At 37.6% G+C, this 24,576-nt stretch overlaps 1 long non-coding RNA gene across 1 annotated transcript in view; it reads right to left on the bottom strand.

Annotated features, from left to right (window-relative positions):
- The window catches only part of LOC122700932, a 105,057-nt gene that overhangs the window by 34,182 nt on the left and 46,299 nt on the right, over positions 1–24,576 (bottom strand). The window contains exon 3 of the long non-coding RNA XR_006342881.1: positions 3,774–3,912. This is a non-coding gene — a long non-coding RNA (uncharacterized LOC122700932). The remainder of the gene's footprint in view (positions 1–3,773; positions 3,913–24,576) is intronic.

The raw sequence follows: 24,576 nt of genomic DNA, 5'->3' as shown, positions 1-24,576 counted from the left end.
TCGGGCCTGGTGCACAGCGAAGACCCAGAGGGATCAGGTAGAGAGGGAGGCGGGAGGGGGGATCGGGATGGGGAATACATGTAAATCCATGGCTGATTCATGTCAATGTGTGACAAAACCCACTACAATATTGTAAAGTAATTAGCCTCCAACTAATAAAAATAAAATATTTTTTAAAAGATTCTTTAAAATTAAAAGTATATATATATACTATATATATATACTATATAGTATATACTATATATATATATACATACTATATATATATACTATATAGTATATACTATATATATATATACTATATAGTATATACTATATATATATATACTATTAGTATATACTATATATATATATACTATTAGTATATACTATATATATATACACTATTAGTATATACTATATATAATATATACTATTAGTATATACTATATATATATACTATATATATATACTATATATATATATATAGTATAGCCAAACAATAGAATACTGTTCAAAAGGAATCAAGTACTGACCTGTGCTACCACATGGCTGAACCTTGAAAACATTATATTAAGTGAAATAAATCAGACCCCAAAGTCAGATTATATGAACCCATGTGTATGAATCATCCAGAATAGATGAATCCATAGCAACAAAAAGATTAGTAGTTGTCAGGGTCCACTGGGAGAGGGCAAATAGGAAGTGACTGCTTAATGGATCCAGGATTTCCTTTTGGGTTGATGAAAACATTCTGGAAATGCACAGAAGAAATGGTGGTGCTGCATTGTTAATTTAAAAGTATATGCCACTGAATCACACACTATAAAGTGATTAAACTGCTTATGAAAGAAATCAAAGATGACCCAAACAGATGGAAAGATATACCATGTTATTAGATAGGAAGAATCAACATTGTCAAATTATACTAAAAATTCAGAATTAAATTGAAGAAAGTAGAGAAAACCACTAGACCATTCAGATGTGACCTAAATCAAATCCCTTAACAATTACACAGTGGAAGTGACAAGTAGATCTGATAGACAGAGTGCCTTAAGAACTATGGGTAGAGGTTTGTGACATTGTAGAGGAGTAAGTGATCAAGACCATCCCCAAGAAAAAGAAATGCAAAAAGGCAAAATGGTTGTCTGAGGAGGCCTTACAAATAGCTGTGAAAAGAAGAGAAGTGAAAAGCAAAGGAGAAAAGGAAAGATACCCCCATTTGAATGCAGAGTTCCAAAGAATAGCAAGGAGAGATAAGAAAGCCTCCTCAGAGATCAATGAAAAGAGATAGAGGAAAACAATAGGATGGAAAAGACTAGAGATCTCTTCAAGAAAATTAGAGATACCAAGGGAACATTCCATGCAAAGATGGGCACAAAAGAGGACAGAAATTACCTCTTCACTCGAGGTAATTTCCTTGCTGACAAACTTGTAACAGATATAATAATATTTAACTTATATTGAACATAGGTACAATGAAAATATTCTGCTTAATGTTAAGTATTCTTAGACATGTCTACATTATTTAGATCAACAAACAAACATTAATATCAGACATTTAACACTGAATATTTCCCATTTCACATGAACTTGAAATTCATTTAGGTTAATTTCTCTTGTATTTAGAATTATTTGATTTGTAAGCGCTTACTTTTTTTTTTTTAAGGCCAGTTAGATTAGAGCTCATTTACAAACTGATCTCAGCAATCAGCAATATTATCAAAAAAAAAAAAAAACACACACACACACACACACAAAGACACACACTGAGACATATATACATACAAATAGACACAAGAGATCCTATAGCTTTGTTTTCCAAACTTAGTTATGATTAAAAAATGGTTGGAGTAAGATTTTAAAAGGCTTTATTCCCCTTTTATGTTCTTTTTGGTTTCAGGAATTAGATATGGTCCAGATAAGTGATCCAGAGAGCTCTAGTCTAAAGGTATAGGAGGAGTTATTTTCTCAGGGCAAGAATTCTTAAAGAGATAATTTTTTTTTTTCAAGCTTCCTCTGGAGTCTAAAGAATATTGTGACCACATTGTCAAAATTGTACTTTTTGTGTGACCATAGTTTTATAGTCAAAATTTAGACCAGATAGTGCTCAACTTGGCCCTGATAACAAGGGCAGATTGGCCCCAGCAGGGATTGTCCCTCTGGGGAAGTAGGGGTCTTAGTTTGATCAGCCTCTGGCTGTTGATTACAGGAGGAAGTCCTGGACTCAAGGAAACTTCAGTCCATTTTCCTATCCTATGTCAATAAAGATCTAATATTTTAAGCCATTTTTCTTGTCATTGGATCATAGCTATAGATTGACCAGTCATTTAAAAAATTTTCCCAAGGGGTTCCCAGGAGGAATGTGCAACCTTAGAGTGAGCAATTCACATATTAGCTCAAACAGTTTGTATCAGATGTCTGTGCACTCAAACCAAACCAACACACCAAACCAAACCAGAACTTCACCAGCCAGGAGTCAACATTCCAAATGAAACAAAAGGCAAAGAGATGCCCAGAAATCAAAAGCCAAATGGCAAGAGTGCCCCAAAAAGATGGTAAAGTGATGCCCAAAAATCAAAAGTCAAATGGCATAAATGCCAAACGTGACTTCCCTGTTCCGCTAGACCTGTGACCTGGCAAAGTCAGCCTTTTTAGTTCTGATAGATTCAAGCAATTTCTTGTTGCTTTTCTGTGAAGAAGTTACTCTATTGTTTCTTGTTTTAGAAGCTTCTAGATACCAGTCAAAGCACGGCCAGCTTTTTCTAATTGTGCACATAAAAATATCAATTTTAGAATATAAAAAGAACCCAAATTTGGCCATTTTAGGTTGAGATCTCTTTTAGTATAATTTCTCCAATTAATTAGGTACTTGCAAGTATGAGCTGCATGTGTATTGTACACGAATCTGGCTAGAGTGTTAGTCAGAGGCTGGCTTTCTGACACCCCTTTATTTCTGTTGAGAGATTGTTTCACATCTTAAGCTGAATTTGTCAGGGATAAAAATCACTAGTGAACTTGTGTAGTGGGCCCATGAACCGCTTGGGAGCTTAACTCCCCCAGGAGTCACCCCAGAGTCGTTTCAGCTTGTCTTACATGTCTCAGATTCTGCCTCCGGCAATCTAAGACCACTGTGGCTGTTCAGGTCACCAAATGACCAGTTTTTATGTGTGACCCCCGGACGAGCAAGTATTTGAATTAATGAGTGGGTTTCCTTATGGGACCACTGCACAGTATGAGAACTAGGCCTCCACCACTCCCATAAATTTCTCAGTCACCTGAGAAAACCAAAACCGGCCAGGAGGAGTCTTGTCCCTTTTCTTCAGAACAAAGCTCTCATGTAGTTTCCTCACTTTTATCCTAACAAATTCTATAAAGGCAGTCAAATTGAGGACAAGTGTCAGATCAGCCTCTTACTTAACCACTCAACCAAGACCATTCAGTCCCCTACAATGGAGCAACCTCAGCATCTTTCAGCCAAGCCCCAGGTATTCCTCAATTTTTTTCCCAATCGAGCCCCGCTCCCCAGTACCTTTCCACTGGGTGGGCAATTTTCCTGGCATCTTTCAGCCAGCCCCCCACCTAGCATCTTTTGACTGGGTGGGAATTCCTCAGTATCTTTCAACAGACCCTCACTCAGTGTCTAGACCATAAGTGGGTATGCCCCGGATGTTTCACTTGGCCCCACCCCCAGGATATTTTCTACTAGGACGGGGAAGGTAACATGCTCCACCACCAAATAAAACTCATAATCTCAACCAATATGGGAGATTCAAGAACCAGGAGAGACTTACCCAAATTCGTCTGCACTTGCCGAGGAGGCAGATGAATGCAAGGGGCTGCTGCTGGTACCAAAACTCTGGTTCCTCATGGAGTCCAGTCGAAGGAAGGAAGTCCATTCTGGGTCACTTCATCAGCTGCCATAACTGTTGACTAAAAAAAGATGTACAACTTGAGAGTTGTGAGTTAAGTTTTATTTGGGGCAAAATGAGGACTGCAGCCCGGGAGGCAGTATCTCAGATAGCTCTGAGAGACTGCTCCAAAGGGGCAGTGGGGGAAAGTCAATATATAAGGTTTTGGTGAAGGAGGAGTTCAATACCATGAAGCGCTCATTTTACAAAAGGCTTTTTGTTAGTCATGAGGATCTGATATCACCATGAAGGGATTTAGTGCTTCTCTAGACATGAGGAGATGCAAGGATTCAGATCATAAAATCTGTTCCTAAAAATATCCAACTATCTAAAGACCTGGAGCACAGAATGCCTCAGTCCACCCTGAACTGCCTCAGGGGTTGTTGAAGGTCAACAGCTACAGCAGCATGGGGTTCAATCTCCATAGAGGCAGATGGCAAACGCCTTTGTTGTTCAGTTGTTGGCAATGCTCTTGGTAAGTGTCAATTTGTAGTTCACAGGCTCAAGCCTGGTCCCTAGTCCAGAAGCTAAATCTTCTTTGGAGATCACACATCTGACAATAGGTTGGTTTTAATAAGCTGTATAAAGAGATAAAACTCTACAATCAAGGAAACAACAAGGCAGTTGTTAGAATGAGATAACTGTGCAATGATGAAGACTGAAAACAAAGGGATGTGGAAGTAGAGAAGCTGCAAATTGAAGAGCTATATCAAACAAACAATAGTGAATTCTAACAGAACAGATGAAAGGAAGAGAATACAGTAGCAACAGAGTTGTCTAGTCTGGATTCCTCTGATACAAATGAATAGTAGGGAGTCATATGTGGTCACTTTGTCAATGATAGGCTTGAAGCACTATTAAGGAATCTACACAGATGACATGTCAGGAAGAATACTGCATTCCCTACCAATGTCAAAGTATTTCATAGTAAAAACAAGGTAATGACATATGGAAATATTTTTCCAAGCTTACATATAGCTTATGGAGAAATATAAATATAGCTCATGTATAAAAGATGGTTTCATTGTTGCTTCCATTATTAGCCATTACAATATTACATGGCTGAGATTCAAGGAGGCTCAAGGGTAGATAATCTAGACTAGTGGGTGTCTCCTTGAGGTTAGAGTTAAAAATTGGTCCATGGATGAGTTTAGTTAGAATGAAGAAGAGCAATGGGCTCATAGTATTCAAAGGTCAAAGAAGAATGAATACCAAAATCTCAACAGAACATTTAGATTTCTATAGCTGGAGAAGACTCTTGAGAGTCCCCTGGACTGCAAGAAGATCAAACCAGTCAATCCTAAAGGAAATCAGTCCTGAATATTCATTGGAAGGAACTGATGCTGAAGCTGACACTCCAATACTTTGGTCACCTGATGTGAAGAACTGACTCACTGGAAAAGACCCTGGTGCTGGGAAAGATTGGGGGCATGAGGAGAAGGGGATGGCAGAGGATGAGATGGCTGGATGGCATCACCGACTCAATGGACATGAGCTTGAGCAAGCTTAGGGAATTGGCGATGGACAGGAAAGCCTGGCATGCTGCAGTCCATGGGGTCACAAAGAGCTGGACATGACTAAGCAACTGAACTGATAGTTGGGTATAGGTTTGTTTTCTTTATCATAGAAGTTGAATTTGATATTAATCAAAATCAATGTTGAACTTGATATCAATCAAATTCAACATTTAGACATAAAGGACAACTTAATGTACTTCAGCTCTTTCAACCATTACTCCTGCCAAATACACAAGAGACATACACTAGCCAACAAGGAAAAAAATCACAAAAATTATGTGTCATTCTATATAAAGTTATGGTTTCACCATATTTTCAGTTACCCCTTATGAAACTAAAATAATTATTTTATCACATTTTGTGTGTGTGTGTGTGTGTGTGTGTTTGTGAAAGGACCAGCCAGGGTTCTATGAGTTGTATTTCCCTGAAATACAATAGTAAATGATTAGAGAAAATTACTCTGTCGATTTGTTTAGTGAAAGGGTAAAGGAAGCTGTTATTCTTAGCTTTGATAAGTAAATTCAAACAGCTAAATGCTGTAGAGACTAAGATAATGCTTTGAGTGAATTAATGGCTAAGGAAATCAATAGTCTATAACATTCTTGTTGGTGACAAGATTTAATTTACAGCTTAGAGCACAACAAAGTTGTTTTGCATGAAATTTTCCTCAAAAATAGATCTTTATCCTGAAAAACAATTAGTTTCAGACTTGTCATTTCTCATTATTTAACATTCATAAACCAATATAGTGATGCCTATTCTAATTACTATAGTTTTTAAAGAATACTATCTAGTCACATAAATGAGTTCACTGAAATGTTACCAAGAAATTGTGTGACACACACACAAAAACTGCAAATTATTTTTCAGTTTGTAATATATTTAGTAATGAGCATGCATTACATATAGGATGTAAATGAAAATAAATACCATTATTGATTCGACAAAATGATTTTATTACAATTCAAAACACAGGAGTTTAGATGAACTAGTTATTTTATAACAAGTTAAGGAAATACAATCATGATGCAAAGATGGTGAATGTTTAAGAAAGAAAATTCTAGGGATGTTTTATGTACAAATTAGGATGTTGTCAGGAAATTATCATGGATTGTAACAAGCTGATCTTTTCGCAAACTCCTAATTATTCCTTAACTTTCCTTGTCTCATAAAAAAGGAGTTGTTGTTTTTTTTTTTTTCCTCCTTTCCAACTCAATGTTTTGTGTATGTGTCTGTGGCTCTAAAATGTGAGATTATCTCTCTCCTCAAGAGTTCTGCCTTCTGCTCCACTTGGCAGCCCTAAGCATTTACATAGGGCAAATCATGTCAAGCCAGAACTGTGTCAGAGATGACAAGTACGTGTCAGCACTTAATGGCCTTTTTGTATAAGATAAGAGTGAGAACATAGAGAAAATATACAGAAAGAATGCCAAAATGTAGTGCTTTATTGACAGTAAAGGTGGTGGCTCAGTCGTGTCTTTGTAGCCCCATGGACTATAGCCCTCCAGACTCCTCTGTCCATGGGATTTCCCAAGTAAGAATACTGGAGTGGGTGGCCATTCCCTTCTCCAGGGATCTGCCCAACCCATAGATTGAATCCAGGTCTCCGGAACTGCAGGAGAATTCTCTACTGTCAGAGCCACCAAGGAAGCCCTTTACTGACAGTAAATCTTGTTAGTCGCACTGTTGTATCCATCTCGTTGCGACCCCACAGACTGTAGCCCACCAGGTTCCTCTGTCCATGGAATTCTCCAGGCAAGAATACTGATGAGGGTTGCCATTCCCTTCTCCAGGGGATCTTCCTGATCCCAGGATCACACCTGGGTCACCTGCCTTATAGGCAGATTCTTTACCATCTGAGCCACTAGGGAAGCCTCAGACCTTATCTTATTTGCATACATTTACCAACAATTGTCAAATGCTCAAGGTACAATACATATCTTCTTCAGTTTAGAATTTTATTTACCCTTAAAAAAAGTGTTGGAAGCCTTGCTTTGTGTTACTCACAACATCTAAGTAGAATGTATTAATAAGCCCTTTGAGGTCAGGGAATGTGTCTCACTTATCCTCCAGTACATATAAGCCTAGGCACATACAACGGTGCCTGGGAATTGCACAATTAATATGAGTTGAATGAAGGCTTATAAAAATACTTGCTGAATTTTAAAAAAATGAAAGGTTCATATTTCTTCCAGTTGGGAACATAGCCTAACTTGTTGTGTTCCACTAGTATTATAATTTAACTGAGTCTCTAAGTCAGTTCAGTTCAGTTCAGTTGCTCAGTCATGTCTGACTCTTTGTGACCCCATTGCCTGTAGCATGCCAGGCCTCCCTGTCCATCACTAGCTCCTAGAGTTTACTCAAACTCATGTCCATTGAGTCAGTGATACCATCCAACCATCTCATCCTCTGTTGTCCCCTTCTCCTCTCGCTTTCAATCTTTCCCAGCACTCAGGGTCTTTTCCAGTGAGTCGGTTCTTCGCATCAGGTGGCCAAAATATTCTAGTTTCAGCCTCAACATCAGTCCTTCCAATGAATATTCAAGACTGGGTTCCTGTAGGATAGACTGTTTGGACCTCTTTTCAGTCCAAGGGGCTCAAGAGTCTTCTCCAACACCACAGTTTAAAAGCATCAATTCTTTGGCACTCAGCTTTCTTTATAGTCCAACTCTCACATCCATACATGACTACTGGAAAAACCATAGCTTTGACTAGATGGACTTTGTTGGCAAAGTAATGTCTCAGCTTTTTAATATGCTGTCTGGGTTGGTCATAACTTTTCTTCCAAGGAGTAAGCATCTTTTAATTTCATGGCTGCAGTCACCATCTGCAGTGTTTTTGGAGCCCCCAAAAGTAAAGTCTCTGTCACCGTTTCCCCATCTCTTTGCAATGAAGTGATGGGACCAGTTGCCATGATCTTAGTTTTCTGAATGCTAAGCTTTAAGCCAACTTTTTCACTCTCCTCTTTCACTTTCATCAAGAAGCTCTTTAGCTATTCTTCTCTTTCTGCCATAAGGGTGGTGCCATCTGCATATCTGAGGTTATTGATATTTCCCCCAGCAATTGTGACTCCAGCTTGTGCTTCATCCAGCCCAGCATTTCTCATGATGTACTCTGCATATAAGTTAAATAAGCAGGGTGACAATATACAGCCTTGATGTACTCCTTTCATGATTTGGAACCAGTCTATTGTTCCATGTCCAGTTCTAACTGTTGCTTCCTGACCTGGATACAGATTTCTCAAGAGGCAGGTTAGGTGGTCTGGTATTCCTATCTCTTAAAAAATTTTTCACAGTTTGTGGTGATCCACACAATCAAAGGCTTTGGCATATTCATTAATGCAGAAATAGATGTTTTTCTGAAACTCTCTTGGTTTTTCTATGATCCAACAGATGTTGGCAATTTAATCCCTGGTTCCTCTGCTTTTTTTAAAACCAGCTTGAACATCTGGAAGTTCACAGTTCATGTACTGTTGAAGCCTGGCTTGGAGAATTTTGAGCATTACTTTGCTAGCGTGGGAGATGAGTGCAATTGTGTGGTAATTTGAGCATTCTTTGGCATTGTCTTTCTTTAGGATTGGAATGAAAACTGAACTTGTCCTGTCCTGTGGCCATTGCTGAGTTTTACAAATTTGCTGGCATATTGAGTGCAGCACTTTCACAGCATCATCTTTCAGGATTTGAAATAGCTCAACTGGAATTCCATCACCTCCACTAGCTTCGTTCGTAGTATGCTTCCTAAGGCCCACTTTACTTCACATTCCAGAATGTCTGGCTCTAGGTGAGTGATCATACCATTGTGATCATCTGGGTCATGAAGATATTTTTTTGTATAGATCTTCTGTGTACTTTTCCCACCTCTTCTTAATATCTTCTGCTTCTGTTAGGTCCATACCATTTCTGTCCTTTATTGAGCCCGTCTTTGCATGAAATGTTCTCTTGGTATCTCTAATTTTCTTGAAGAGATCTCTAGTCTTTCCCATTCCATTGTTTTCCTCTATTTCTTTGCATTGATCCCTGAGGAAGACTTTCTTATCTCTCCTTGCTATTCTTTGAAACTCTGCATTCAAATGGGTATATCTTTCCTTTTCTCCTTTGCTTTTCACTTCTCTTCTTTTCACAGCTATTTTTAAGGACTCCTCAGACAGACATTTTGCCTTTTTGCATTTCTTTTTCTTGGGGATGGTCTTGGTCCCTGTCTCCTGTACAATGTCACGAACCTCCATCCATAGTTCTTCAGGTACTCTATGAGATCTAATCCCTTTAATCTATTTGTTACTTCCACCATATAATCATAAGGGATTTGATTTAGGTCATATCTGAATGGTCTAGTGGTTTTCCCTACTTTCTTCAATTTAAGTCTGAATTTGGCAATAATGAGTTCATGATCTGAGCCACAGTCAGCTCCCAGTCTTGTTTTTGCTGATGGTATAGAGCTTCTCCATCTTTGGCTGCAAAGAATATATTCAATCTGATTTTGGTATTGACCATCTGGTGATGTCCATGTGTAGAGTCTTCTCTTGTGCTGTTGGAAGAGGGTGTCTGCTATGACCAGTGCGTTCTCTTGGCAAAACTCTATTAGCCTTTGCCCTGCTTCATTCTGTAGTCCAAAGCCAAATTTGCCTGCTACCTCAGGTATTTCCTGACTTCCTATTTTTGCATTCCAGTCCCCTATAATGAAGAGGATATGTTTTTTGGGTGTTAGTGCTATAAGGCGTCGTAGGTCTTCATAGAACCATTCAACTTCAGCTTCTTCAGCATTACTGGTCAGGGTATAGACTTGGGTTATCATGATATTGAATGGCTTGCCTTGGAAATGAACAGAGATCATTCTGTCGTTTTTGAGATTGTACCCAAGTACTGCATTTTGGACTCTTTTGTTGATTATAATGGCTACTCCTTTTCCTCTAAGGGATTCTTGTCCACAGTAGTAGATATAATGGTCATCTGAGCTAAACGCACCTGTTCCAGTCCATTTTAGTTTGGTGATTCCTAAAATGTTGATGTTCACTCTTGCCATCTCCTGTTTGACCACTTCCAATTTGCCTTGATTCATGGACCTAACATTCCAGATTCCTATGCAATACTGCTCTTCACAGCATCTGACTTTGCTTCTGTCACCAGTCACATCCGCAGCTGGGTATTGTTTTTGCTTTGGCTCTGTCTCTTCATTCTTTCTGGAGTTATTTCTCCACTGATCTCCTGTAGCATATTGGGCACCTACTGACCTGGGGAGTTCATCTTTCAATTCCTATCATTTTGCCTTTTCATACTGTTCATGGGGTTCTCAAGGCAAGCATACTGAAGTGGTTTGCCATTCCCTTCTCCAGTGGACCACATTTTGTCAGAACTCTGCACCATGACCCATTCGTCTTGGGTGACCCTACATGGCATGGCTCATAGTCTCATTGAGTTAGACAAGGCTGTGGTCCATGTGATCAGATTGGTTAGTTTTCTGTGATTGTGATTTTCAGTCTGTCTGTCCTCTGATAGAGGAGTGTCTATATACTGAATCACAAAGAAAAATTATCAGATAGTACTAGCTAATATAATGACTAAAAAGAAACAATCTAGACAGTCAGCAATTTATATAAATCTTTCTTATAAAAAAGAAATAGTCCACCTCTGGAGCCTGTAGAGTCCACCTCCATATTCCAGAGCTAAGGCACAGTATAGTGATACTGTAGAAGAAAAACTACACTGGACACTTGTTTAAAACAGCAAGAAAGACCTTATTCAAATCAACTGCAATGGAGATCAAGATTTTGCAGTGGGGCAGAGGAAAAGAACTAAAACAGAAAACTTTTTAATCTTAAACACTAGGGAGAGGTATGAGCTAGTAGAAAAGAATTAGAGGATTTTGAGGAAGCTGGTCAAAATAATTAGGTCTTCTGTATTTTCTAACTGGCACTTATCAAAGTTGGGCTCTTACTCTCCCTCAGAGATTGGAAGACAAGGGCCCTATCTTTCTTGATGATTACATTTCAAAGGGAGGGCTCCCAGGGACTCCAGAAAGAGTCTTGGTTTGTAAAACTGTCAAGAGCCTGAAAAAAGATTTACAGTTCAAAGAAGCAGAGAGAGAATTTACAATGGAAAGTTTTCTTAGGTAAATGCTCCCAGAAAAAGAGGTCAGGGTCCTACAGTTAAGAAGTCTGTCTGAAATTTAGTGAAGCTGAGTGGAATACTAAGGGTGTCTTGGTCAACACATTTAGGGAGACTACAGAGTCAGAACAGTGTCACTAGAGAATAGCTGGAAAATTTAGGAATTATTTCTTGGCAAAAACATGCCCCCGGTGCTCTCCATTTACAAAAATGTGTTCAAGTTGCCTCAAAGTCTTCATTTTGCTTTTTATATTTACTGAAGTCACATCATTTACTGAAGCCACTTGATCGAGCATTCTTTAAAAACTCAAATATTTTCAGATTGGTTATTCATAAAAAAATGAAGGGTTCTGAGTGTCCTTCAATATGAACAGAAAAATTTAAATAAGTTTTCAAAATGTTGGTTGGAGGCAATATAGAAACTCCAAAACTTTGTAGAAATTCTGACTTTGCTATCTATTAGCTAACTAACCTCGTGTAAGTTTTTAACACTATATTCTTTGTGTATTCATCTGTAGGAAACAGATACACAGGGATATTGGCATGTTTAAGGATATTAACATTATTAAGTGCTTAGAAGTATACCTGAAAGAGAAGCATTATTCAATGAAGTTTAAGAAACAGAAGAATTTTTAAAGTATCTTCCTAAAACTAGATAAATAAAAACTTTGCAAATGTGTTTCAAATTGAATTCAGATTCAGAATGAATTACTGTTTTCAATTTGCTTTTGGAAGCAGGTTCTATTTTTCTTTCAAATTTTGTAAACTTACACAACCAGAAAAAAAATTTTAACTAAATTGATCATATTCCTTGTAACACTGATATTAAATGTTTTACTTCTTTACCAAATAATTAACAAAAAAATGAACATGTATTAAAACAATATTTTCCACAAAAGCCATAACTTTATTTATGATCATCATGAAACAAGACACACTTGTGATCAAAAGAACAATTTATGGTTAAGAAAGAAAGCTGTCTTCCTGTATTGCCCTGCTAGAAGGTGAAGTAATAAATTCTATTTCAGGCAAGTAAATGATGTAGCAGCCAAACACACTACTTCATTGTAAGTAGTACAAATAATGACAACTCGAAATTATATGAAAACTTATTTCAAGAAATGTGGAAAAGGTGAACTATATAGTAAAGTGATATTAAATGTCCTAAAAGTTGTATAAATAAATGGTATTATATACCACAATATGAAGATAAGAACCATATATACTGTTTGTTAAACATTTTAGGGGAGTTTAATTTAAACTTGCTTGTCAAATAGCCTCTTATATTGAGGAAGTCTACATCTGTGCTTTACTTTGACTTAGGAATAAGAGAATTTGGGTTTGTTTTCTTCCCTGAGACATTATCAAAGTTAACGATAGTATTATAAAAGAACTATTGGCTTTAGTTGACTTTGTTATTTTTCTAAGTGATAAACACAAGTAAGGTTTCATTCTGATTATAGATGTATTTCTTTCTGTTTTATTCTCAAAAAAAAAGCTTTTGAATTTCATAAGACCATGAAGGAATATTTTTCTGTATCTGAAACATCAATTTATAATTATATATTAGCAAAAGTTCTATTTTTTGGTTTAGAGAACTACTTAATTGAAAAATGTTAAACTGGTAATTATGTTAATAATACTACCCAAGGTTTGTATAGTGTATTACGGTTTTGAAAAGTATGTTAATACCCACTGCCTATACCAACCTACCACACTGTGAGGCTGGTCTTAATAGGGCCCTAAATTAGTTGGTGTGCGTTCTGTGCTGTGCCTACTCAGTTGTGTCCACGTCTTAGCAACCCCAAGGAATGCGGCCCATCAGGCACTTTTGTCCATGGGATTTCCCAGGCAAGAAAACTGGAGTGGGCTGCCATTTCCTTTTCCAGGGAGTCTTTCTGACCCAAAGATTGAACCCATGTCTCTCTGACATTGGCAGGTGGATTCTTTACCATGGAGCCACCTGGAAAGCCAAATTAGTTGATAAAGATATTGAAATGCTAAGTGTAAGTTATTCCCTAAGATCATGATAACAGTAACTGATTCCAATAAAGAATTTAATCCTACATCTTAAGTATCTTGTCTTCTCTGAAGGAAAAAGATAAAAATAGTTAAAGTAAAATGCCAATGCACCTCTCTGGTGGTTCAGACAGTAAAGAATCTGCCTGCAGTGGAGGAGACCCAGGTTCGATCCCTGGGTCAGGAAGATTCCTTGGGGAAGAAATGGCTACCTACTCCAGTATTCTCGCCTGGAGAAATCCATGGATAGAGAAACCTGGCGGGCTACGATCCATGGGGTCGCTAAGAGTCAGACATGTCTGAGCAACTTATCATTTTCACTTTGAAGAAGCCAACACAAAATATTTTTTTCTGGGAAATCCTACAAATCCAGAAAATGTTCATTCTCCCAAACATACTAGTGAAAATAGTGATGTCTTTTTCAAAATATAGCTAGAAAAAAAAAAAAAGAATATAGCCTCAAAAGACCAGAACCAAAGCAAACACACAAATTACTGAAAAAAGCTGCATCTGAGGGCATTTTCAGATTCTTGGTAACAAAGAGTTTTTATTATAGGGGGAAAAAGGTCTAATAGAAAACAGAACGGAGAAAACCCTTTAAGTGTGTATTCCTGAAGAGGTTCACCTTTAGTGAAAAAGTAAGCTGATGAAATAATCTCTGCCTATGGAGATAGCACCAAAATTTGGTAATCCCTGGTTTTGTTAAGAACAGAGTGAAATACAATGTTCCTCCCTGAGACTATGTATTCAAAAGTCAGACTACATTTAGAAATGGCATTTAAAGGCTTACTAGCCACATGGTTTAAAAACCCTAAATCAAGAAATTAATTAATTTAAATCAACTATCCAGTATGAGGAAAGCATCCAGATACCTGGCAAAAGCCAATATTTTCATTCTAGGACTCACAGAATCACCACATAGAATGTTCTCCAAACCCTTTAAAATGTCAAAAGAAAAAGAAGAGTGGAAAAAAGGCACCCTAACATAGAGTAAAATAACCATAATACACTAGGAAATTACCAGGAAGCCAGAGGAGGAGGAAAGGGAGCAGAGGAAAAAGAAGGTGGAGACATAATGAAAGAGAAAGTGAAGACTGACAGGTCTAACACATATCTAATTGGAGTATTCTAAAGAACAAAGCAGAATGAGGTAAGATAATTCAAAGAGCTAATAGCTTAAAATTTCCTGGAATTAAAAAAAAAATGTATATATATATATATATATATATATATATATATATATAAATCGCCAGAATCAGAATGCACAATACATCCCATTCAGGATAAGTAAAAGTAAGTCCACAGTATCTTCAGAGAGTTGAAGAAAAACATATAATTGAATGCATAGTGAAATAATATTTTTAAGAGAAAACATATTGCAAAAATTTAACCAACATAACTCTAACTGAAGTATATATTTGAAAGAGAAAGAATATCATGTAAAAAGGTCTGAGATAGAAGAAAAACACAGTAAGAATAGAAAATGGCAAATATGATTAATTTAAATAAATATGTATAGACTCCATACAAAAAGACTAAAACTTCTATTTCTAGCAGTAATGGGGTGTCCTGACTGACATATATCTGAAAACTACTAAAAATGCCAGAAAAAAACTTTCATACTTAAAAATGTATCAGTGAACTACAAAGAATCTCAGAGGCCAAAAATTAAATGAAAGAGGAATTTAGACTCTTAAGTAGAAGTCTGTTAATAATGGGTAAAATAAAAAGTATGGCCCAGAGCTAAGAACAGTTTTTACATTTTTAAAGAGTTATAAGAAAAACTAACAACAAGCCATGAAGAATATATGACAGAAATTATGTAGCCTGCCAGTATGTGGTCTATTAATTCTAAAATATTTATTACATGGTCCAAAGATAGTTTGCCAAGCCCTGCTCTACAGTTCAAACACAAGTAGAGCTCTAAATGTGGCTTTCTCCTTAAAGGAAACTACCTTGGGTAATACCTTTAATTTGATATCTCATGGCCTTTCAAGGCCTTGTTCAGTGGCTAAGTCGTGTCCCAGTCTTTCGACCCCATGAACCACAGCATACTAGGCCTCCCTGTCCTTCACTATCTCCTGGAGTTTGCTCAAACCCATGTCTATTGAGTCAGAGATGCTATCTAACCATCTCTTCTTCTGCTGCCTTATTTTCTTTACCTTCAATCTTCCCTAGCATCAGGGTCTTTTCCAGTGAGTCGGCTTTTTGCATTAGGTAGCCAAAGTATTGGAGTTTCAGCTTCAGCATCATTCCTTCCAGTGAATATTCAGGGTTGGTTTCCTTTAGGATTGACTGGTTTGATTTCCCTACAGTCCAAGGGACTCTCAAGAGTCTTCTGCATCACTACAATTCAAAAGCATCAATTATTTGGCACTCAGCCTTCTTTATGGTGTCTAACTCTCACATCCATACATGACTACTGGAAAAACCATAGCTTTGACCAAATGGACCTTTGTTGGCAAAGTGATGTCTCTGCTTTTTAATATGCTATCTAGGTTGGTCATAGCTTTTCTTCCAAGGAGCAAGCATCTTTTAATTTCATGACTGCAGTCACTGTCTGCAGTGATTTTGGAGCCCAAGAAAATAAAATTTGTCATTGCTTCTACTTTTCCCCCTTCTATTTGCCGTGAAGGGATGGGACTGGATGTCATGATCTTAGTTGTTTGTTTGTTTTTTTTAATGAGTTTTAAGTCAGCTTTTTCACTCTGCTCTTTTACCCTCATCAAGAGGCCTTAGAGATGAGGATAAAAGTCCACAGCCTTCCCAAATTATAGCATCTATTAGAAGAAACCCCAATCCAAAAGAGGGGCTTCCCAAGTGGTCTAGGGGTAAAGAACCCTCCTGCCAATTCAGGAGCCTCAAGAGACATGAGTTCCAGTCCGGGGTCTCTCAGATCCCTTGGAGAAGGAAATGGCAACTCACTCCAGTATTCTTGCTGAGACAATCCCAAGGACAGAGGGCCTTGGCAGGCTATAGTCCACGGGGCCACAAAGAGTTGGACATGACCAAGTCACAGAGCACCCAATCTAAAAGATCTTGTCATCTGAGTAAGGGAGTTTCTAAAAACACAAAGACACACCCAGGTTGCTATAAAAAATATAATCTGCTTCAAAAATTACCATTTACTAAAGGGAAAACTCCTTCCAAAGGATTTACCACGTTAAGTTGGCTCTCACCTAGGTTTTTAGCTGGAACCCACATTATGTGAAAGGTCTCACAGTCAAAATTTATCTCAAAGTGGCCCTGATGAAAGATAGTATTTTTAAGTGCCAGATGGAAGCAAATATAAATCAACTCTACAAGGACCCACTTTCAATTCAAGCATCAGAGAATTCCCACCAATAAACTTCCAAGAAAGATAATTGCATTATAAAAATCATAAAACAGGTTTATGAAGAAGATAGCAGCAAAAGACTCACAGTGACTTAAATCCTAGAATTATCAAACAGAATATAAAATATTCTTACTATGCTTCATATGAAAACCATTATATAGAGTCAGAAGAAATAAAAGTTGTCCTACTGTACCGGGAAGATCCCCTGGAGAAGGAAATGGCAACCCGCTCCAGTATTCTTGCCTGGAGAATGCCCATGGACAGAGGAGTGTGCCAGGCTACAGTCCAGAGGTCACCATAGTCAGACATGACTGGTAGCTGATCCCCGGAAGGAACCTCAGGTACAGGTCTCTGCTAATGAACTCTCTGTGTGTGTTAAGTTGCTCAGTCGTGTCCAACTCTTTGCCACCCCACAGACTGTAGTGGGGAGCTCTTCTGTCCATGGAAGCCCCAGGCAAGAATACTGGAGTGGGCTGCCAGTCCCTTCTCAAGGGGATATTCCTGACCCAGGGATGGAACCCATTGTCTCTTGCATTGCAAGCAGATTCTTTACCGTCTGAGCCTTCCACCTAAAGAATTTAAAGCCCTCAGTGTCCTAGGGGCTCCTTCCTGTCCTTGAGGCACTACCCTTTCCTGCAATTAGGGCCTCCGCACCTCTTCACCTTAGGTGACCCCTGCCTCAGCACCCATGATGTATAGGATGTGCTAGCAGCCGTTTCTCTATGGTATGTATGAAGTGCTTCTTACTGCCAGATGGCATGACTTGCGTATCTCTCTCCTCCTTCTAAGAAAACCATTTGATGTTCAGAAGAAGGTGATTTGTTCTTATGATAGCTCACGACCTAGTGAGTTCTCATTGCAGTGTCTAGTAGTTACTGGGGTAGTCGTGCTGGGTGGAGAAAGCTCTATTCTCCCATCACGCTCAGCCCCAAATCCCTACCCAATCTTGAAACAAATGATATGAAGAGTTCTCTTTGGGTCTGTGAATACAAAAACATTCAAAACTGCAGGAAAAAAAAGGATTCTAGATATAAAAAGCAGGGATGGATTCATAAGTAATTAGCATAGAAGAGCAACTGCCTTGGGCTTCATAATTACAACTGAGCCTAGCAGCACCTGTCCAAGGATGCTCGACCCTCAGGACACGAGGTCTCAGTCTTTCCCATGGGCCCTTCCCCTGCAGGTCCTGTGAGATGCGCCCATAAACAGATCACAATGCTGGGAATATTCAAATGCCTACAGAAACAAGAAGATAATTTTATCCCTAGATCAAATTCTGACTGACCTTACTACCCAGCATTTTGTATTTTGAGCTATTTATAAATTTGTATCCACTTCTATAAAAGGACAAATGTACAAATAATGGATATATAATATCATAGATAGAAATCATAAATTTATACAATCAAGTAGCCATATGTTCAAGAATTCTACCTTCTGAGAAAATGGACCCAGAACTGAAGCCTTAAATGTTGTTTTCCCCTTTTAAAGGTCTATTTTTTAATGGTAACGTAAGTGAATGCCAAGAAAGGAATGTCTCTATAATTAATGAGAAAAAAATACCTTTCACTTTGTATTGGCAGAGTTGCTTATGCTAACTTTCAATAATTGAGGAAGTATGGCTGATAAATAATGTACTAAATCTAAATATCATCTTTGTTCATACTTACATTTCCTTGACATGTTTTGACAATGACACTTAGACTACCACAGGAAAAATTCAGTGATGAAATGCCTCAAATATCATATTCAATAGAATTTTTGCTGCTGCTTTTCTTTTTTCTTAATACAAATCCTCAACTAGATATCTCAGGTAACAAAGTCACCACCTGAGGAAAATCCAATTGAGCAAAGAGAGAGTTTATTTGTTAAGAAGTCCAATAATGAAACACTTTCACTCTGGTAGATGTATCAGGGACATACTGTGTGCCAGTCATTGCAATAAGTGATGGTAAGACTGATGTTGAAGCTGAAACTCCAATACTTTGGCCACCTGATGTGAAGAGCTGACTCATTTGAAAAGACCCTAATGCTGGGAATGATTGAAGGCAGGAGAAGGAGATGACAGAGGATGAGATGGTTGGATGGCATCACCGACTCAATGGACAAGAGTTTGGGTAGGCTCTGGGAGTTGGTGATGGACAGGGAGGCCTGGTGTGCTGCAGTCCATGGGGTCGCGAAGAGTCAGACACGACTGAGCGACTGAACTGAACATAGCAAAAAGCCTGGGCCCTTTCATTCTCTTCAGAAAATGTCTAGCAGAGTCACTGGAAGATAAATAAACAAATGAAATAGTAAATCAAGTAGACAGCCTTTAATCGCAACACACAGTGGAGTGGTACCAAATTCAGGCTTCTAATCCTGAAAAACAGAAAGAATGGCATCCTAGTTTGAGATATTAGTGATCTCAGGGGTGATGAGTAACTTGAGTGCCTCCTATAGAAAATCTGGAAAAAAAAAAAAACTCACTGCAAGATGTAGCCAGTGATTTGGTCTTAATACATCCCCCATGCATGGGCTTAATGTTTACAGATCTGGCCATAGTTACTTTGTGCATAAGCTTAGTCTTAGTAGAAAATCCTATTCAGCTATCAGCTCCCTTATATAAGTATCATCTTTGTCTTCTGTAATGAAGGGTAGAGAGCACATCACTTTCTTTTCTTTCTTTTCCTTACCTAGACTGCATTATTAAAAGTCTAGTCACTTCATCCCTCCTTTATACTTAATTTTGAATAACAATTATTCAGATATACAAGGATAAGAAGGAGTATCCTAAGAAGTAGATGCCAAAATGGAGTTGGAAATGCAAATGATTAATTAATGGTACAATCCGTAAAAGATGTAGTGAGAAAGAAGGAGTAAGCAGAGAGAGACTTCAGACCATGATGCTGGTCTGGTATTTGTGAATAATTCTTTGGAGTGGAAGCTCTATAATGCCAGAAATATTGTCCAACACGGAAAGTTTTCAATAAATGCTAGCTGAATAATTGAATGAAAGAGTTCTTTGTAGGGAGGGAAGGAGGAAGATACATGAAAATATATAAATAAACAAATAAAAATAGTATTTGTGCTGTCACAGAAGTTGGGTAGGTGGGTGAACTAAAATTCATTAAATAAGCTTCTTCTGGAAGCAAGTCCTTCCCAGTGGGACTGAAGGGAGGTTAAAGGTATGTCTCCGCCACCACCAGGATTACTAGGAAGCGCTGGTTGATCATATGATAGAATCATTGAGGAGGATGAATGAGGATCCTGGGAAACTAAGGGAGTAGAGTCACAATCTAGTTTTCCAGGTATTTAGTACAATAAACAACCCCAAACTTAGTATATAAAAGAGCATCCATTGTATAATGTTCAGGATTCTGGGAGCTAGCCATTCAAACATAACACTATGACAATGTAAAATTTTAGCTCTGTGATAGCTAGACTTTAAGTTAGGTGTTATTAGGGCAGTACCGAAGTTAGAATTACCAAGTATGTGCATCTGTATCTCATGATATGCTTTTCAAGATAATTATTACAGTCTCTACAATTATAATGTCTATTGTTCATTGCTTAACTTCGCACTTTGTTTTCTGATGATTATTTCTTTCACTGCTCAGGGCAACTTTAACGAGTTATCTGAGCTTGACATGAATAAAATTATTCTTTTTGAATATCCTGAAGTCAGAGTTGGGAAAAGTTTCATAGATTACACAGTAGAAGGGTCATAAATAATTGTGAAAGTGTATCAGCAGTTTCAACACAGGTGTCATTATAGTTTAAGTCCCTACAACCCTTACTATTTTCATTTTGCCAGTATTCTCTATTGATTATATGGTCTTTCGCCAGACCATATTGTTTTACTTTGTCTCAAGTCATCTACTATGGTTATAAATTAAGAAAACTTATTTCTGTTGAGGATCCTTGCAAGAATGTTTTGTCATTTCTAAATTCTTCTGAAGAACAGAATGTCCGAAGGCAACAATTTATTTTTATAATCAAATTCCATCTCTCTGCTGCTACTTATGTTTCCAGCATAGTTTGGGAATCTAGTTACTTTTTAAACATGTCCTTGTTAATTTAATCTAAACACTGCAACTTCAGGAGTTGAAATTTTTAGTCTGGTTGTGAATCTCTATTGCCAGAGAATGATATATGTGATGATGTTCATTTAAGGAACTGGGAAAAGTTGCTATTACTGTATGTAAATTGTAAAAATATGCAAGACTAACTAAAATATGATTCAATTTATATAAAGTTTAAAAGAATGGACAAAACTGCAAGAGACTATTTTTGTGGGTGAAGGGGGATTGGTGCAGCAGATGCCATGCCCTTCCTCTCACAGAACATTATATTCTCCTCTATTTCTCTGCCTCACTGCCCTTAGGAAAATTCAAGAAAATTCTTACTGAGAACTTAATAGGTATCATTTCTTTAACTCATTTTTAATTATGCCATGTTCCTGGTCCTGGCTTCAGTATAAAGAGAGAATAATGATACACTCATCATACCCCTTCTTGTTTGTACTGGTTAAGAGGATCTTAAGGTCTGTGTCTGCCTCAGTGCAAGCACCCATCAGCAAAGTATGAACCCAAGAGGCTGATTTTCCCTAATTCTGTTATCCTTGTGACATATAAGCCATACTGTCTCTGATACACTGGCCACAGATGACTGTACCAGAAGCTGTGTCCAAATCAAGGGCAAAGAAGCCTAGACTGGTCATGGAAAAGATCACCTTTCTCTGAGGTAGCTTGGCCTAGCATTCTGTCCAGTAGGGGTGTTATATATGTGATAAAGCCTGACAGAGAAATAATCAAACAGTCCAGCATTTTTTTTCTCTCCATGCCTATTTCACAGTTTAATTCTGGGAATTCTCAGTTTCAGAATATCTAATATTCATTATCTAATGACTAATATCTGAAAAACGGGGCTGTGGTTTGTAACATTTCTTGATCCTTCATGACCCTACGCAGCTTTGTAATAAGCATTCTCACAAAGAAATTCTGGTATATATTTCTCCTCATCACCCAAAAGAGCCTAGTTAGCAAAAATGCTGACAAATTTATTGACTTCTTATGATCAAAGTCCCAAAGATCACCCTCAGTTTCAGTGATCATTAGATGGACCCAGAGGCCTCAGCATATATTCATATTCGTAGCCATGATCTATTGTAGTAAAGGTAGATAAAATCAGCAAAGAGGAAAGGCATATGGAATGAAGCTTGGGATTAGCAGATGCAAACTATCAAAAACAGGGTGGATAAACAGTAAGGTCCTACTCTATAGCATAGGCAACTATATTCAATATCCCGTTATAAACTATAATGTAAAGGGATATGAAGAAAGAATACATACATGTATAACAATTACTTTGCTATACATCAGAAATTAATACAACATTGTAAACCAACAATACTTCAATAACTTTTTTTTTAAAAAAAGAAGAAACTTCCACGTTTCAAGCTTCCAAGAGTTCTTTCACAGTGGAGTTACACAGGATATGCTTAAATCCTCTAACATCCGATTGTGACATGTATAAAATGTTGCCAAAGATGACACAGACAGAAAGATAAACCATGTTCTTGAAAGAATACACATGGTCTAAATAACTATGCTACCCAAAGCAATCTACAGATAGAAATGTAATTCCCATCAAATTACCAATGATATTTCTCACAGAATTGGAACAAAAAATTTACAGTTTTTATGTAAATAAAAAAGGCCCTGAATAACCAAAGCAATCCTGTTGAAGAAAAACGGAGCTGGAGGAATCAGGCTCCCTGACTTCAGACTATACTATTGATACAGAGCTACAGTCATTAAAACATTATGGTACCTGCACAAAAAAACAGAAATACAGATCAATAGAACAGGATAGAAAGCTCAGAGATAAACCCAAACACCTATGGTCACCTAATGACATAGGAGGTGAGAATATACAAAAGACAGTGTCTTCAGTAAGTGGTACTGGGAAAACTGAAGAGCTACATGTCAAAGAATGAAGTTAGAACACTCCTTAATGCCCCACATGGAAATGAACTCACAAATGATTAAACAATCTAAATATAAGGCAAGATATGGCTATATCTTTACTAGCTATATGCTAAGGAAGCATTAAATTATTATTCATGCAGACTAGAATATGCTTCCTTAGCATATAGCTTAGTTCTAGATTATATCCTGATGGAATCAGTGCAGTTAATCCAGACAGCTAATATTAATTAATTTATTAATATGTCAATTTTTCTGAATGGGTCTGATAATACTTGTGGCTCTGAAGGGTTTTTTTCAGTATTTTAATGGTGACAAATCAAGAGCAAGTACTTCCTATATACCCAGCTGGCTAAAGCTGATACCTGTTTTAATTTTCAGTTCAGTTCAGTCACTCAGTGGTGTCTGATTCTTTGCAACTTTTAAGTATACATTATTGTCACATCCCAATCTGGCCTCAACGACCTCCTATATATCTCTCAAGTTAGGTTTCCTTACATATCAAGTGCTTGTAAGCACTCATACAGACTTCTGGCATTACTTAAGTAGTATAAATCACTAGAATACAACTACATTACCCATGGCTTCATGACAATTAATTCTCCATGCCTGAAACATTGCCATCGTACTTTTAATGATCATGGCAATGATTCAGGCATGGAAAATTCTAACAAAGTATTGTTTATGTAGACTAGAATAGGGCTCCCTGGTGGCTCAGTCAGTAAAGGGTCTGCCTACAAGGCGGGAGACCCAGGTTCAATCCTGGGTCGGGAAGAACCCCTGGAGAAGAAAATGGCAACCCACTCCAGTATTCTTGCCTGGAGAATTCCATGGACAGAGGAGCCTGGTGGGTTACAGTCCATGGGGTCACAAACAGTCGGACACGACTGAGTGATTAACATTTTCAGACTATAATAGATGATGCTATGTTTATGATTCTTGCTGGATTATCTTCTCAACTTGGAAAGTCTCAACATTCCCATTTGGGGAAAATCATAGGTGTATAGCTGGGACTTAGTGGGTCATCCTGAAAGGGAGGCCATGAAGCCACGGTGGAGCTTCAATCTGGGTTCAGGGCTTAGACCTTTATAATGCTCACTTCTTCTCTGGCCTTTCCAGCAGAACCCACTTCACACTGGTCCCTCCTGTCCCAAGCTATTTGACAACGAGTAGGACCTTATCACTTCTTAGTTTATTTTTTTAAGACCAGGAGAAAAGGTACAATTAGAATTTTGGTGGTTGATAAAAATTACTTTATGAATTATTTTTATAAATTTATTTTTCTTAATAAACTTAATAAATTAGAAATTTTTCTTTGGGCCCAGTTGATGATTACAAACATAATTATTAATTCTTTTTCATGCCAATAAGTTAAATGTTTTCTGAACAACTGCCAGGGATTCTATCATTACTAAATGAATAAAAACCATTAGCAAAAGGAACTTCTCACACTTTTCTTTTAACCTACCCTTTAGTTTAAATAATGAGAAACATCCATAACAATTAATCACTTCAAGAGTATCTGCTAATTAAATTGGGATTTATACCCATGCAGTCTTCTCTTCACTAACCAGTCTTCTCTAACAGGTTTTTAATCTTTATTAGCCATAGAAATATGCTCTCCCTTATAAGAGCACAAATAAGCAGCATAAAGATAGTTAATTTTATAAGAGAACCTTAATCAAGTGACAATGACTAACAGCATTCACTAAATTTTAAAAAAAAACTGACTTTAATATTGTTT

The sequence above is a fragment of the Cervus elaphus genome, chromosome 9, assembly GCF_910594005.1.
Source record: "Cervus elaphus chromosome 9, mCerEla1.1, whole genome shotgun sequence".
Lineage (NCBI taxonomy): Eukaryota > Metazoa > Chordata > Mammalia > Artiodactyla > Cervidae > Cervus > Cervus elaphus.
The sequence above is the reverse complement of the archived record's forward strand: the minus strand, read 5'-3'. Positions and strand labels throughout refer to the sequence as shown.